At 42.9% G+C, this 13,024-nt stretch overlaps 15 non-coding genes across 15 annotated transcripts; all 15 read left to right on the top strand.

Moving 5' to 3' along the window:
• The first annotated feature begins 303 nt into the window (after nt 1-303).
• TRNAE-UUC (transfer RNA glutamic acid (anticodon UUC)) lies at nt 304-375 on the top strand. The gene has a single exon. It is a non-coding gene; the product is annotated as a tRNA-Glu (tRNA).
• A 219-nt stretch (nt 376-594) lies between these two features.
• Nucleotides 595-666, top strand: TRNAE-UUC (transfer RNA glutamic acid (anticodon UUC)). Its single transcript has one exon. It is a non-coding gene; the product is annotated as a tRNA-Glu (tRNA).
• Nucleotides 667-745: 79 nt separating this feature from the next.
• TRNAE-CUC (transfer RNA glutamic acid (anticodon CUC)) lies at nt 746-817 on the top strand. Its single transcript has one exon. It is a non-coding gene; the product is annotated as a tRNA-Glu (tRNA).
• A 359-nt stretch (nt 818-1,176) lies between these two features.
• On the top strand, nt 1,177-1,248 carry TRNAE-CUC (transfer RNA glutamic acid (anticodon CUC)). The gene has a single exon. It is a non-coding gene; the product is annotated as a tRNA-Glu (tRNA).
• A 378-nt stretch (nt 1,249-1,626) lies between these two features.
• Nucleotides 1,627-1,698, top strand: TRNAE-UUC (transfer RNA glutamic acid (anticodon UUC)). The gene has a single exon. It is a non-coding gene; the product is annotated as a tRNA-Glu (tRNA).
• A 370-nt stretch (nt 1,699-2,068) lies between these two features.
• TRNAE-UUC (transfer RNA glutamic acid (anticodon UUC)) lies at nt 2,069-2,140 on the top strand. Its single transcript has one exon. It is a non-coding gene; the product is annotated as a tRNA-Glu (tRNA).
• Nucleotides 2,141-2,779: 639 nt separating this feature from the next.
• Nucleotides 2,780-2,851, top strand: TRNAE-UUC (transfer RNA glutamic acid (anticodon UUC)). The gene has a single exon. It is a non-coding gene; the product is annotated as a tRNA-Glu (tRNA).
• A 381-nt stretch (nt 2,852-3,232) lies between these two features.
• TRNAE-UUC (transfer RNA glutamic acid (anticodon UUC)) lies at nt 3,233-3,304 on the top strand. Its single transcript has one exon. It is a non-coding gene; the product is annotated as a tRNA-Glu (tRNA).
• Nucleotides 3,305-3,533: 229 nt separating this feature from the next.
• Nucleotides 3,534-3,605, top strand: TRNAE-UUC (transfer RNA glutamic acid (anticodon UUC)). The gene has a single exon. It is a non-coding gene; the product is annotated as a tRNA-Glu (tRNA).
• Nucleotides 3,606-3,983: 378 nt separating this feature from the next.
• On the top strand, nt 3,984-4,055 carry TRNAE-UUC (transfer RNA glutamic acid (anticodon UUC)). The gene has a single exon. It is a non-coding gene; the product is annotated as a tRNA-Glu (tRNA).
• Nucleotides 4,056-4,285: 230 nt separating this feature from the next.
• Nucleotides 4,286-4,357, top strand: TRNAE-CUC (transfer RNA glutamic acid (anticodon CUC)). Its single transcript has one exon. It is a non-coding gene; the product is annotated as a tRNA-Glu (tRNA).
• Nucleotides 4,358-4,701: 344 nt separating this feature from the next.
• TRNAE-CUC (transfer RNA glutamic acid (anticodon CUC)) lies at nt 4,702-4,773 on the top strand. Its single transcript has one exon. It is a non-coding gene; the product is annotated as a tRNA-Glu (tRNA).
• A 3,482-nt stretch (nt 4,774-8,255) lies between these two features.
• On the top strand, nt 8,256-8,327 carry TRNAE-UUC (transfer RNA glutamic acid (anticodon UUC)). Its single transcript has one exon. It is a non-coding gene; the product is annotated as a tRNA-Glu (tRNA).
• Nucleotides 8,328-8,557: 230 nt separating this feature from the next.
• TRNAE-UUC (transfer RNA glutamic acid (anticodon UUC)) lies at nt 8,558-8,629 on the top strand. The gene has a single exon. It is a non-coding gene; the product is annotated as a tRNA-Glu (tRNA).
• Nucleotides 8,630-11,381: 2,752 nt separating this feature from the next.
• TRNAE-CUC (transfer RNA glutamic acid (anticodon CUC)) lies at nt 11,382-11,453 on the top strand. The gene has a single exon. It is a non-coding gene; the product is annotated as a tRNA-Glu (tRNA).
• The last annotated feature ends 1,571 nt before the right edge of the window (nt 11,454-13,024 follow it).

Consider the following 13,024-nt stretch of genomic DNA (forward strand, 5'->3'; position numbering starts at 1 on the left):
TGCACAAACCAGTCCGATATGGTATAGCGGCTAGGATATCTGGCTCTCACCCAGAAGGCCCTGCTTCGATTCCCGTAATCGGAGCGAGCGCTTTTGTACAGGTTTTGAAGAATAGACTTAAGGATATAGGTTTATGAATAGAATTAAGACTTGGTTAAGCAAGTCCGATATGGTCTAGTGGGTAGGATACCCAGAAGGTCCGGTTTCGATTCCCGGTATCGGAGCGAGTGCTCTTGTACCGGTTTTGAGGAATAGACTTAAGGATATAGGTTTATGAATAGAATTAAGACTTGGTTAAACAAGTCCGATATGGTCTAGTGGCTAGGATGTCTGACTTTCACCCAGAAGGCCCGGGTTCGATTCCCGGTATTGGAGACTGTGCTTTTGTACCGGTTTTGAAGAATAGACTTAAGGAAATAGGTTTATGAATAGAATAAAGACTTGGTTAAGCAAGTCCGATATGGTCTAGTGGGTAGGATACCCAGAAGGCCCGGGTTCAATTCCCGGTATCGGAGCGAGTGCTCTTGTACCGGTTTTGAGGAATAGACTTAAGGATATAGGTTTATGAATAGAATTAAGACTTGGTTAAGCAAGTCCGATATGGTCTAGTGGCTAGGATATCTGGCTTTCACCCAGAAGGCCCGGGTTCGATTCCCGGTATCGGAGACAGTGCTTTTGTACCGCTTTTAAAGAATAAATTTAAAGACACATTTATAGGACTAATATCTAGGGTTGCACAAACCAGTCCGATATGGTCTAGAGGCTAGGATATCTGGCTCTCACCCAGAAGGCCCGGGTTCGATTCCCGTTATCGGAGCGCGTGCTTTTGTACCGGTTTTGAAGAATAGACTTAAGGATATGGGTTTATGAATAGAATTAAGACTTGGTTAAGCAAGTCCGATATGGTCTAGTGGGTAGGATACCCAGAAGGCCCGGGTTCGATTCCCGGTATCGGAGACAGTGCTTTTGTACCGGTTTTGAAGAATAGACTTAAGGATATAGGATTATGAATAGAATTAAGACTTGGTTAAGCAAGTCTGATATGGTCTAGTGGGCAGGATACCCAGAGGGTCCGGGTTCGATTCCCGGTATCGGAGCGAGTGCTCTTGTACCGGTTTTGAGGAATAGACTTAAGGATATAGGTTTATGAATAGAATTAAGACTTGGTTAAGCAAGTCCGATATGGTCTAGTGGCTAGGATATCTGGCTCTCACCCAGAGGGCCCGGGTTCGATTCCCGTTATCGGAGCGAGTGCTTTTGTACCGCTTTTAAAGAATAAATTTAAAGACACATTTATAGGAATAATATCTAGGGTTGCACAAACCAGTCCGATATGGTCTAGAGGCTAGGATGTCAAGCTTTTACCCTGAAGACCCGGGTTCGATTCCCGGTATCGGAGCGAGTGCTCTTTTACCGGTTTTAAGGAATTGACTTAAGGATATAGGTTTATGAATAGAATTAAAACTTGGTTAAGCAAGTCCGATATGGTCTAGTGCCTAGGATACCTGGCTTTCAGCCAGAAGCCCCGGGTTTGATTCCCGGTATCGGAGCGAGTGCTCTTGTACCGGTTTTGAGGAATAGACTTAAGGATATAGGTTTATGAATAGAATTAAGGCTTGGAATAAGTCCGATATGGTCTAGTGGCTAGGATATCTGGCTTTCACCCAGAAGGCCCGGGTTCGATTCCCGGTATCGGAGACAGTGCTTTTGTACCGCTTTTAAAGAATAAATTTAAAGACACATTTATAGGACTAATATCTAGGGTTTCACAAACCAGTCCGATATGGTATAGCGGCTAGGATATCTGGCTCTCACCCAGAAGGCCCTGCTTCGATTCCCGTAATCGGAGCGAGCGCTTTTGTACAGGTTTTGAAGAATAGACTTAAGGATATAGGTTTATGAATAGAATTAAGACTTGGTTAAGCAAGTCCGATATGGTCTAGTGGGTAGGATACCCAGAAGGTCCGGTTTCGATTCCCGGTATCGGAGCGAGTGCTCTTGTACCGGTTTTGAGGAATAGACTTAAGGATATAGGTTTATGAATAGAATTAAGACTTGGTTAAACAAGTCCGATATGGTCTAGTGGCTAGGATGTCTGACTTTCAACCAGAAGGCCCGGGTTCGATTCCCGGTATTGGAGATTGTGCTTTTGTACCGGTTTTGAAGAATAGACTTAAGGAAATAGGTTTATGAATAGAATAAAGACTTGGTTAAGCAAGTCCGATATGGTTTAGTGGGTAGGATACCCAGAAGGCCCGGGTTCGATTCCCGGTATCGGAGCAAGTGCTCTTGTACCGGTTTTGAGGAATAGTGTTAAGGAAATAGGTTTATGAATAGAATAAAGACTTGGTTAAGCAAGTCCGATATGGTCTAGTGGGTAGGATACCCAGAAGGCCCGGGTTCGATTCCCGGTATCGGAGACAGTGCTTTTGTACCGGTTTTGAAGAATAGACTTAAGGATATAGGATTATGAATAGAATTAAGACTTGGTTAAGCAAGTCTGATATGGTCTAGTGGGTAGGATACCCAGAGGGTCCGGGTTCGATTCCCGGTATCGGAGCGAGTGCTCTTGTACCGGTTTTGAAGAATAGACTTAAGGATATAGGTTTGTGAAGAGAATTAAGACTTGGTTAAGCAAATCCGATATGGTCTAGTGGGTAGGATACCCAGAAGGTCCGGGTTCGATTCCCGGTATCGGTGCGAGTGCTCTTGTACCGGTTTTGAGGAATAGACTTAAGGATATAGGTTTATGAATAGAATTAAGACTTGGTTAAGCAAGTCCGATATGGTATAGTGGCTAGGATATCTGGCTTTCACCCAGAAGGCCCGGGTTCGATTCCCGGTATCGGAGACAGTGCTTTTGTACCGCTTTTAAAGAATAAATTTAAAGACACATTTATAGGAATAATATCTAGGGTTGCGCAAACCAGTCCGATATGGTCTAGTGGCTAGGATATCAGGCTTTCACCCTGAAGACCCGGTTTCGATTCCCGGTATCGGAGACAGTTCTTTTGTACCGCTTTTAAAGAATAAATTTAAAGACACATTTATAGGAATAATATCTAGGGTTACACAATCCAGTCACATATGGTCTAGTGGCTAGGATATCTGGGTCTCACTAAAAAAACCCGGGTTCTATTCCTGTTAACGGAGCGAGTGCTTTTGTGCCGGTTTTCAAGAATAGACTTAAGGATATAGGTTTATGAATAGAATTAAGACTTGTTTTAGCAGGTCCGATATGGTCTAGTGGCTAGGATATCTGGCTTTCACCCAGTAGGCCCGGGTTCGATTCCCGGTATCGGAGACAGTTCTTTTGTACCGCTTTTAAAGAATAAATTTAAAGACACATTTATAGGAATAATATCTAGGGTTGCACAATCCAGTCAGATATGGTCTAGTGGCTAGGATATCTGGCTCTCACTTAAAAGCCCGGGTTCGATTCCCGTTAACGGAGCGAGTGCTTTTGTACCGGTTTTGAAGAATAGACTTAAGGATATAGGTTTATGAATAGAATTAAGACTTGGTTAAGCAAGTCCGATATGGTCTAGTGGCTAGGATATCTGGCTTTCACCCAGAAGGCCCGGGTTGGATTCCCGGTATCGGAGACAGTGCCTTTGTACCACTTTTAAAGAATAAATTTAAAGACACATTTATAGGAATATCTAGGGTTGCACAAACCAGTCAGATATGGTCTAGTGGCTAGGATATCTGGCTTTCACCCAGAAGGCCCGGTTTCGATTCCCGGTATCGGAGACAGTTCTTTTGTACCGCTTTTAAAGAATAAATTTAAAGACACATTTATAGGAATAATATCTAGGGTTGCACAATCCAGTCAGATATGGTCTAGTGGCTAGGATATCTGGCTCTCACTAAAAAAGCCCGGGTTCGATTCCCGTTAACGGAGCGAGTGCTTTTGTACCGGTTTTGAAGAATAGACTTAAGGATATAGGTTTATGAATAGAATTAAGACTCGGTTAAGCAAGTCCGATATGGTCAAGTGGATAGGATATCTGGCTTTCACCCAGAAGGCCCGGGTTCGATTCCCGGTTTCGGAGACAGTGCCTTTGTACCACTTTTAAAGAATAAATTTAAAGACACATTTTTAGGAATAATATCTAGGGTTGCTCAAACCAGTCCGATATGGTCTAGTGGCTAGGATATCTGGCTCTCACCCACAAGGCCCGGGTTCGATTCCCGGTAGCGGAGCGAGTGCTTTTGTACCGTTTTTGAAGAATAAACTTAAGGATATAGGTTTATGATTAGAATTAAGACTTGGTTAGGCAAGTCCGATATGGTCTAGTGGCTTGGATATCTGGCTCTCACCCAGAAGGCCCGGGTTCGATTCCCGGTATCGGAGCGAGTGCTTTTGTACCGCTTTTCAAGAATAGAATTAAGACTTGGTTGAGCTAGTCCAATATGGTCTAGTGGCTAGGTTGTCTGACTTTCACCCAGAATTCCCGGGTTCGATTCCCGGTATTGGAGACAGTGCTTTTGTACCGGTTTTGAAGAATAGACTTTAGGATATAGGTTTATGAATAGAATTAAGACTTGGTTAAGCAAGTCCGATATGGTCTAGTGGGTAGGATACCCAGAAGGCCCGGGTTCGACTCCCGGTATCGGAGCGAGTGCTCTTGTACCGGTTTTGAGGAATAGACTTAAGGATATAGGTTTATGAATAGAATTAAGACTTGGTTAAGCAAGTCCGATATGGTCTAGTGGCTAGGATATCTGGCTCTCACCCAGAAGGCCCGGGTTCAATTCCCGGTATCGGAGCGAGTGCTTTTGTACCGTTTTTGAAGAATATACTTAAGGATATAGGTTTATGAATAGAATTAAGACTTGGTTAAGCAAGTCCGATATGGTCTAGTGACTAGGATATCTGGCTTTCACCCAGAAGGCCCCGGTTCGATTCCCGGTATCGGAGACAGTGCTTTTGTACCGCTTTTAAAGAATAAATTTAAAGACACATTTATGGGACTAATATCTAGGGTTGCACAAACCAGTCCGATATGGTATAGCGGCTAGGTTATCTGGCTCTCACGCAGAAGGCCCGGGTTCGATTCCCGTTATCGGAGCGAGTGCTTTTGTACCGGTTTTGAAGAATAGACTTAAGGATATAGGTTTATGAATAGCATTAAGACTTGGTTAAGCAAGTCCGATATGGTCTTGTGGCTAGGATATGTGGCTTTCACCCAGAAGGCCCGCGTTCGATTCCCGGTATCGGAGACAGTGCTTTTGTACCGGTTTTGAAGAATAGACTTAAGGATATAGGTTTATGAATAGAATTAAGACTTGGAATAAGTCAGATATGGTCTAGTGACAAGGATATCTGGCTTTCACCCTGAAGACTCGGGTTCGATTCCCGGTATCGGAGACAGTGCTTTTGTACCGCTTTTAAAGAATAAATTTAAAGACACATTTATAGGAATAATATCTAGTGTTGCACAAACCAGTCCGATATGGTCTAGAGGCTAGGATATCAGGCTTTCACCCTGAAGACTCGGGTTCGATTCCCGGTATCGGAGCGAGTGCTCTTTTACCGGTTTTAAGGAATAGATTTAAGGATATAGGTTTGTGAATAGAATTAAAACTTGGTTAAGCAAGTCCGATATGGTCTAGTGCCTAGGATATATGGCTTTCAGCCAGAAGGCCCGTGTTTGATTCCCGGTATCGGAGACAGTGCTTTTGAAGCGCTTTTAAAGAATAAATTTAAAGACACATTTATATGAATATTATCTAGGGTTGCACTATCCAGTCCGATATGGTATAGCGGCTAGGATATCTGGTTCTCACCCAGAAGGCCCGGGTTCGATTCCCGTTATCGGAGCGAGTGCTTTTGTACCGGTTTTGAAGAATAGATTTAAGGATATAGGTTTATGAATAGCATTAAGACTTGGTTAAGCAAGTCCGATATGGTCTTGTGGCTAGGATATGTGGCTTTCACCCAGAAGGCCCGCGTTCGATTCCCGGTATCGGAGACAGTGCTTTTGTACCGGTTTTGAAGAATAGACTTAAGGATATAGGTTTATGAATAGAATTAAGACTTGGTTAAGCAAGTCCGATATGGTCTAGTGGGTAAGATACCCAGAAGATCCGGGTTCGATTCCCGGTATCGGAGCGAGTGCTCTTGTACCGGTTTTGAGGAATAGACTTAAGGATATAGGTTTATGAATAGAATTAAGACTTGGAATAAGTCGGATATGGTCTACTGACAAGGATATCTGGCTTTCACCCAGAAGGCTCGGGTTCGATTCCCGGTATCGGCGACAGTGCTTTTGTACCGCTTTTAAAGAATAAATTTAAAGACACATTTATAGGAATAATATCTAGTGTTGCACAAACCAGTCCGATATGGTCTAGAGGCTAGGATATCAGGCTTTCACCCTGAAGACTCGGGTTCGATTACCGGTATCGGAGCGAGTGCTCTTTTACCGGTTTTAAGGAATAGACTTAAGGATATAGGTTTGTGAATAGAATTAAAACTTGGTTAAGCAAGTCCGATATGGTCTAGTGCCTAGGATATATGGCTTTCAGCCAGAAGGCCCGTGTTTGATTCCCGGTATCGGAGACAGTGCTTTTGAAGCGCTTTTAAAGAATAAATTTAAAGACACATTTATATGAATAATATCTAGGGTTGCACTATCCAGTCCGATATGGTATAGCGGCTAGGATATCTGGTTCTCACCCAGAAGGCCCGGGTTCGATTCCCGTTATCGGAGCGAGTGCTTTTGTACCGGGTTTGAAGAATAGATTTAAGGATATAGGTTTATGAATAGCATTAAGACTTGGTTAAGCAAGTCCGATATGGTCTTGTGGCTAGGATATGTGGCTTTCACCCAGAAGGCCCGCGTTCGATTCCCGGTATCGGAGACAGTGCTTTTGTACCGGTTTTGAAGAATAGACTTAAGGATATAGGTTTATGAATAGAATTAAGACTTGGTTAAGCAAGTCCGATATGGTCTAGTGGGTAAGATACCCAGAAGATCCGGGTTCGATTCCCGGTATCGGAGCGAGTGCTCTTGTACCGGTTTTGAGGAATAGACTTAAGGATATAGGTTTATGAATAGAATTAAGACTTGGAATAAGTCAGATATGGTCTAGCGACAAGGATATCTGGCCTTCACCCAGAAGGCTCGGGTTCGATTCCCGGTATCGGAGACAGTGCTTTTGTACCGCTTTTAAAGAATAAATTTAAAGACACATTTATAGGAATAATATCTAGGGTTGCACAAACCAGTCCGATATGGTCTAGAGGCTAGGATATCAGGCTTTCACCCTGAAGACTCGGGTTCGATTCCCGGTATCGGAGCGAGTGCTCTTTTACCGGTTTTAAGGAATAGACTTAAGGATATAGGTTTATGAATAGAATTAAAACTTGGTTAAGCAAGTCCGATATGGTCTAGTGCCTAGGATATATGGCTTTCAGCCAGAAGGCCCGGGTTTGATTCCCGGTATCGGAGACAGTGCTTTTGAAGCGCTTTTAAAGAATAAATTTAAAGACACATTTATATGAATAATATCTAGGGTTGCACTATCCAGTCACATATGGTATAGCGGCTAGGATATCTGGCTCTCACTCAGAAGGCCCGGGTTCGATTCCCGTTATCGGAGCGAGTGCTTTTGTACCGGTTTTGAAGAATAAACTTAAGGATATAGGTTTATGAATAGAATTAAGACTTGGTTAAGCAAGTCCGATATGGTCTAGTGGGTTCGATTCCCGGTATCGGAGCGAGTGCTCTTGTACCGGTTTTGAGGAATAGACTTAAGGATATAGGTTTATGAATAGAATTAAGACTTGGAATAAGTCAGATATGGTCTAGTGACAAGGATATCTGGCTTTCACCCAGAAGGCCCGGGTTGGATTCCCGGTATCGGAGACAGTGCCTTTGTACCACTTTTAAAGAATAAATTTAAAGACACATTTATAGGAATATCTAGGGTTGCACAAACCAGTCAGATATGGTCTAGTGGCTAGGATATCTGGCTTTCACCCAGAAGGCCCGGTTTCGATTCCCGGTATCGGAGACAGTTCTTTTGTACCGCTTTTAAAGAATAAATTTAAAGACACATTTATAGGAATAATATCTAGGGTTGCACAATCCAGTCAGATATGGTCTAGTGGCTAGGATATCTGGCTCTCACTAAAAAAGCCCGGGTTCGATTCCCGTTAACGGAGCGAGTGCTTTTGTACCGGTTTTGAAGAATAGACTTAAGGATATAGGTTTATGAATAGAATTAAGACTTGGTTAAGCAAGTCCGATATGGTCTGGTGGATAGGATATCTGGCTTTCACCCAGAAGGCCCGGGTTCGATTCCCGGTATCGGAGACAGTGCCTTTGTACCACTTTTAAAGAATAAATTTAAAGACACATTTTTAGGAATAATATCTAGGGTTGCTCAAACCAGTCCGATATGGTCTAGTGGCTAGGATATCTGGCTCTCACCCACAAGGCCCGGGTTCGATTCCCGGTAGCGGAGCATGTGCTTTTGTACCGTTTTTGAAGAATAAACTTAAGGATATAGGTTTATGATTAGAATTAAGACTTGGTTAGGCAAGTCTGATATGGTCTAGTGGCTTGGATATCTGGCTTTCACCCAGAAGGCCCGGGTTCGATTCCCGGTATCGGAGACAGTGCCTTTGTACCACTTTTAAAGAATAAATTTAAAGACACATTTTTAGGAATAATATCTAGGGTTGCTCAAACCAGTCCGATATGGTCTAGTGGCTAGGATATCTGGCTCTCACCCACAAGGCCCGGGTTCGATTCCCGGTAGCGGAGCATGTGCTTTTGTACCGTTTTTGAAGAATAAACTTAAGGATATAGGTTTATGAATAGAATTAAGACTTGGTTAAGCAAGTCCGATATGGTCTAGTGACTAGGATATCTGGCTTTCACCCAGAAGGCCCCGGTTCGATTCCCGGTATCGGAGACAGTGCTTTTGTACCGCTTTTAAAGAATAAATTTAAAGACACATTTATGGGACTAATATCTAAGGTTGCACAAACCTGTCCGATATGGTATAGCGGCTAGGTTATCTGGCTCTCACGCAGAAGACCCGGGTTCGATTCCCGTTATCGGAGCGAGTGCTTTTGTACCGGTTTTGAAGAATAGACTTAAGGATATAGGTTTATGAATAGCATTAAGACTTGGTTAAGCAAGTCCGATATGGTCTTGTGGCTAGGATATGTGGCTTTCACCCAGAAGGCCCGCGTTCGATTCCCGGTATCGGAGACAGTGCTTTTGTACCGGTTTTGAAGAATAGACTTAAGGATATAGGTTTATGAATAGAATTAAGACTTGGTTAAGCAAGTCCGATATGGTCTAGTGGGTAAGATACCCAGAAGATCCGGGTTCGATTCCCGGTATCGGAGCGAGTGCTCTTGTACCGGTTTTGAGGAATAGACTTAAGGATATAGGTTTATGAATAGAATTAAGGCTTGGAATAAGTCAGATATGGTCTAGTGACAAGGATATCTGGCTTTCACCCAGAAGGCTCGGGTTCGATTCCCGGTATCGGAGACAGTGCTTTTGTACCGCTTTTAAAGAATAAATTTAAAGACACATTTATAGGAATAATATCTAGGGTTGCACAAACCAGTCCGATATGGTCTAGAGGCTAGGATATCAGGCATTCACCCTGAAGACTCGGGTTCGATTCCCGGTATCGGAGCGAGTGCTCTTTTACCGGTTTTAAGGAATAGACTTAAGGATATAGGTTTGTGAATAGAATTAAAACTTGGTTAAGCAAGTCCGATATGGTCTAGTGCCTAGGATATATGGCTTTAAGCCAGAAGGCCCGTGTTTGATTCCCGGTATCGGAGACAGTGCTTTTGAAGCGCTTTTAAAGAATAAATTTAAAGACACATTTATATGAATAATATCTAGGGTTGCACTATCCAGTCCGATATGGTATAGCGGCTAGGATATCTGGCTCTCACTCAGAAGGCCCGGGTTCGATTCCCGTTATCGGAGCGAGTGCTTTTGTACCGGTTTTGAAGAATAGATTTAAGGATATAGGTTTATGAATAGCATTAAGACTTGGTTAAGCAAGTCCGATATGGTCTAGTGGGTAAGATACCCAGAAGATCCGGGTTCGATTCCCGGTATCGGAGCGAGTGCTCTTGTACCGGTTTTGAGGAATAGACTTAAGGATATAGGTTTATGAATAGAATTAAGACTTGGAATAAGTCAGATTTGGTCTAGTGACAAGGATATCTGGCTTTCACCCAGAAGGCTCGGGTTCGATTCCCGGTATCGGAGACAGTGCTTTTGTACCGCTTTTAAAGAATAAATTTAAAGACACATTTTTAGGAATAATATCTAGGGTTGCTCAAACCAGTCCGATATGGTCTTGTGGCTAGGATATGTGGCTTTCACCCAGAAGGCCCGCGTTCGATTCCCGGTATCGGAGACAGTGCTTTTGTACCGGTTTTGAAGAATAGACTTAAGGATATAGGTTTATGAATAGAATTAAGAATTGGTTAAGCAAGTCCGATATGGTCTAGTGGGTAAGATACCCAGAAGATCCGGGTTCGATTCCCGGTATCGGAGCGAGTGCTCTTGTACCGGTTTTGAGGAATAGACTTAAGGATATAGGTTTATGAATAGAATTAAGACTTGGAATAAGTCAGATTTGGTCTAGTGACAAGGATATCTGGCTTTCACCCAGAAGGCTCGGGTTCGATTCCCGGTATCGGAGACAGTGCTTTTGTACCGCTTTTAAAGAATAAATTTAAAGACACATTTATAGGAATAATATCTAGGGTTGCACAAACCAGTCCGATATGGTCTAGAGGCTAGGATATCAGGCTTTCACCCTGAAGACTCGGGTTCGATTCCCGGTATCGGAGCGAGTGCTCTTTTACCGGTTTTAAGGAATAGACTTAAGGATATAGGTTTATGAATAGAATTAGAACTTGGTTAAGCAAGTCCGATATGGTCTAGTGCCTAGGATATATGGCTTTCAGCCAGAAGGCGCGGGTTTGATTCCCGGTATCGGAGACAGTGCTTTTGAAGCGCTTTTAAAGAATAAATTTAAAGACACATTTATATGAATAATATCTAGAGTTGCACTATCCAGTCACATATGGTATAGCGGCTAGGATATCTGGCTCTCACCCAGAAGGCCCGGGTTGGATTTCCGGTATCGGAGCGAGTGCTCTTGTACCGGTTTTGAGGAATAGACTTAAGGATATAGGTTTATGAATAGAATTAAGACTTGGAATAAGTCCGATATGGTCTAGAGGCTAGGATATCTGGCTTTCATTCAGAAGGCCCGGGTGCGATTCCCGGTATCGGAGACAGTGCTTTTGTACCGCTTTTAAAGAATAAATTTAAAGACACATTTATAGGACTAATATCTAGGGTTGCACAAACCGGTCCGATATGGTATAGCGGCTAGGATATCTGGCTCTCACCCAGAAGGCCCGGGTTCGATTCCCGGTATCGGAGCAAGTGCTTTTGTACCGTTTTTGAAGAATAAACTTAAGGATATAGGTTTATGAATAGAATTAAGACTTGGTTAAGCAAGTCCGATATGGTCTAGTGACTAGGATATCTGGCTTTCACCCAGAAGGCCCCGGTTCGATTCCCGGTATCGGAGACAGTGCTTTTGTACCGCTTTTAAAGAATAAATTTAAAGACACATTTATGGGACTAATATCTAAGGTTGCACAAACCTGTCCGATATGGTATAGCGGCTAGGTTATCTGGCTCTCACGCAGAAGACCCGGGTTCGATTCCCGTTATCGGAGCGAGTGCTTTTGTACCGGTTTTGAAGAATAGACTTAAGGATATAGGTTTATGAATAGCATTAAGACTTGGTTAAGCAAGTCCGATATGGTCTTGTGGCTAGGATATGTGGCTTTCACCCAGAAGGCCCGCGTTCGATTCCCGGTATCGGAGACAGTGCTTTTGTACCGGTTTTGAAGAATAGACTTAAGGATATAGGTTTATGAATAGAATTAAGACTTGGTTAAGCAAGTCCGATATGGTCTAGTGGGTAAGATACCCAGAAGATCCGGGTTCGATTCCCGGTATCGGAGCGAGTGCTCTTGTACCGGTTTTGAGGAATAGACTTAAGGATATAGGTTTATGAATAGAATTAAGACTTGGAATAAGTCAGATATGGTCTAGTGACAAGGATATCTGGCTTTCACCCAGAAGGCTCGGGTTCGATTCCCGGTATCGGAGACAGTGCTTTTGTACCGCTTTTAAAGAATAAATTTAAAGACACATTTATAGGAATAATATCTAGGGTTGCACAAACCAGTCCGATATGGTCTAGAGGCTAGGATATCAGGCATTCACCCTGAAGACTCGGGTTCGATTCCCGGTATCGGAGCTAGTGCTCTTTTACCGGTTTTAAGGAATAGACTTAAGGATATAGGTTTGTGAATAGAATTAAAACTTGGTTAAGCAAGTCCGATATGGTCTAGTGCCTAGGATATATGGCTTTAAGCCAGAAGGCCCGTGTTTGATTCCCGGTATCGGAGACAGTGCTTTTGAAGCGCTTTTAAAGAATAAATTTAAAGACACATTTATATGAATAATATCTAGGGTTGCACTATCCAGTCCGATATGGTATAGCGGCTAGGATATCTGGCTCTCACCCAGAAGGCCCGGGTTCGATTCCCGTTATCGGAGCGAGTGCTTTTGTACCGGTTTTGAAGAATAGATTTAAGGATATAGGTTTATGAATAGCATTAAGACTTGGTTAAGCAAGTCCGATATGGTCTAGTGGGTAAGATACCCAGAAGATCCGGGTTCAATTCCCGGTATCGGAGCGAGTGCTCTTGTACCGGTTTTGAGGAATAGACTTAAGGATATAGGTTTATGAATAGAATTAAGACTTGGAATAAGTCAGATTTGGTCTAGTGACAAGGATATCTGGCTTTCACCCAGAAGGCTCGGGTTCGATTCCCGGTATCGGAGACAGTGCTTTTGTACCGCTTTTAAAGAATAAATTTAAAGACACATTTTTAGGAATAATATCTAGGGTTGCTCAAACCAGTCCGATATGG

The sequence above is a fragment of the Phalangium opilio genome, unplaced genomic scaffold, assembly GCF_054372755.1.
Source record: "Phalangium opilio isolate 3A_F unplaced genomic scaffold, DU_Popi_V2 ptg000055l_1, whole genome shotgun sequence".
In the NCBI taxonomy this organism is placed as follows: Eukaryota; Metazoa; Arthropoda; class Arachnida; order Opiliones; family Phalangiidae; genus Phalangium; species Phalangium opilio.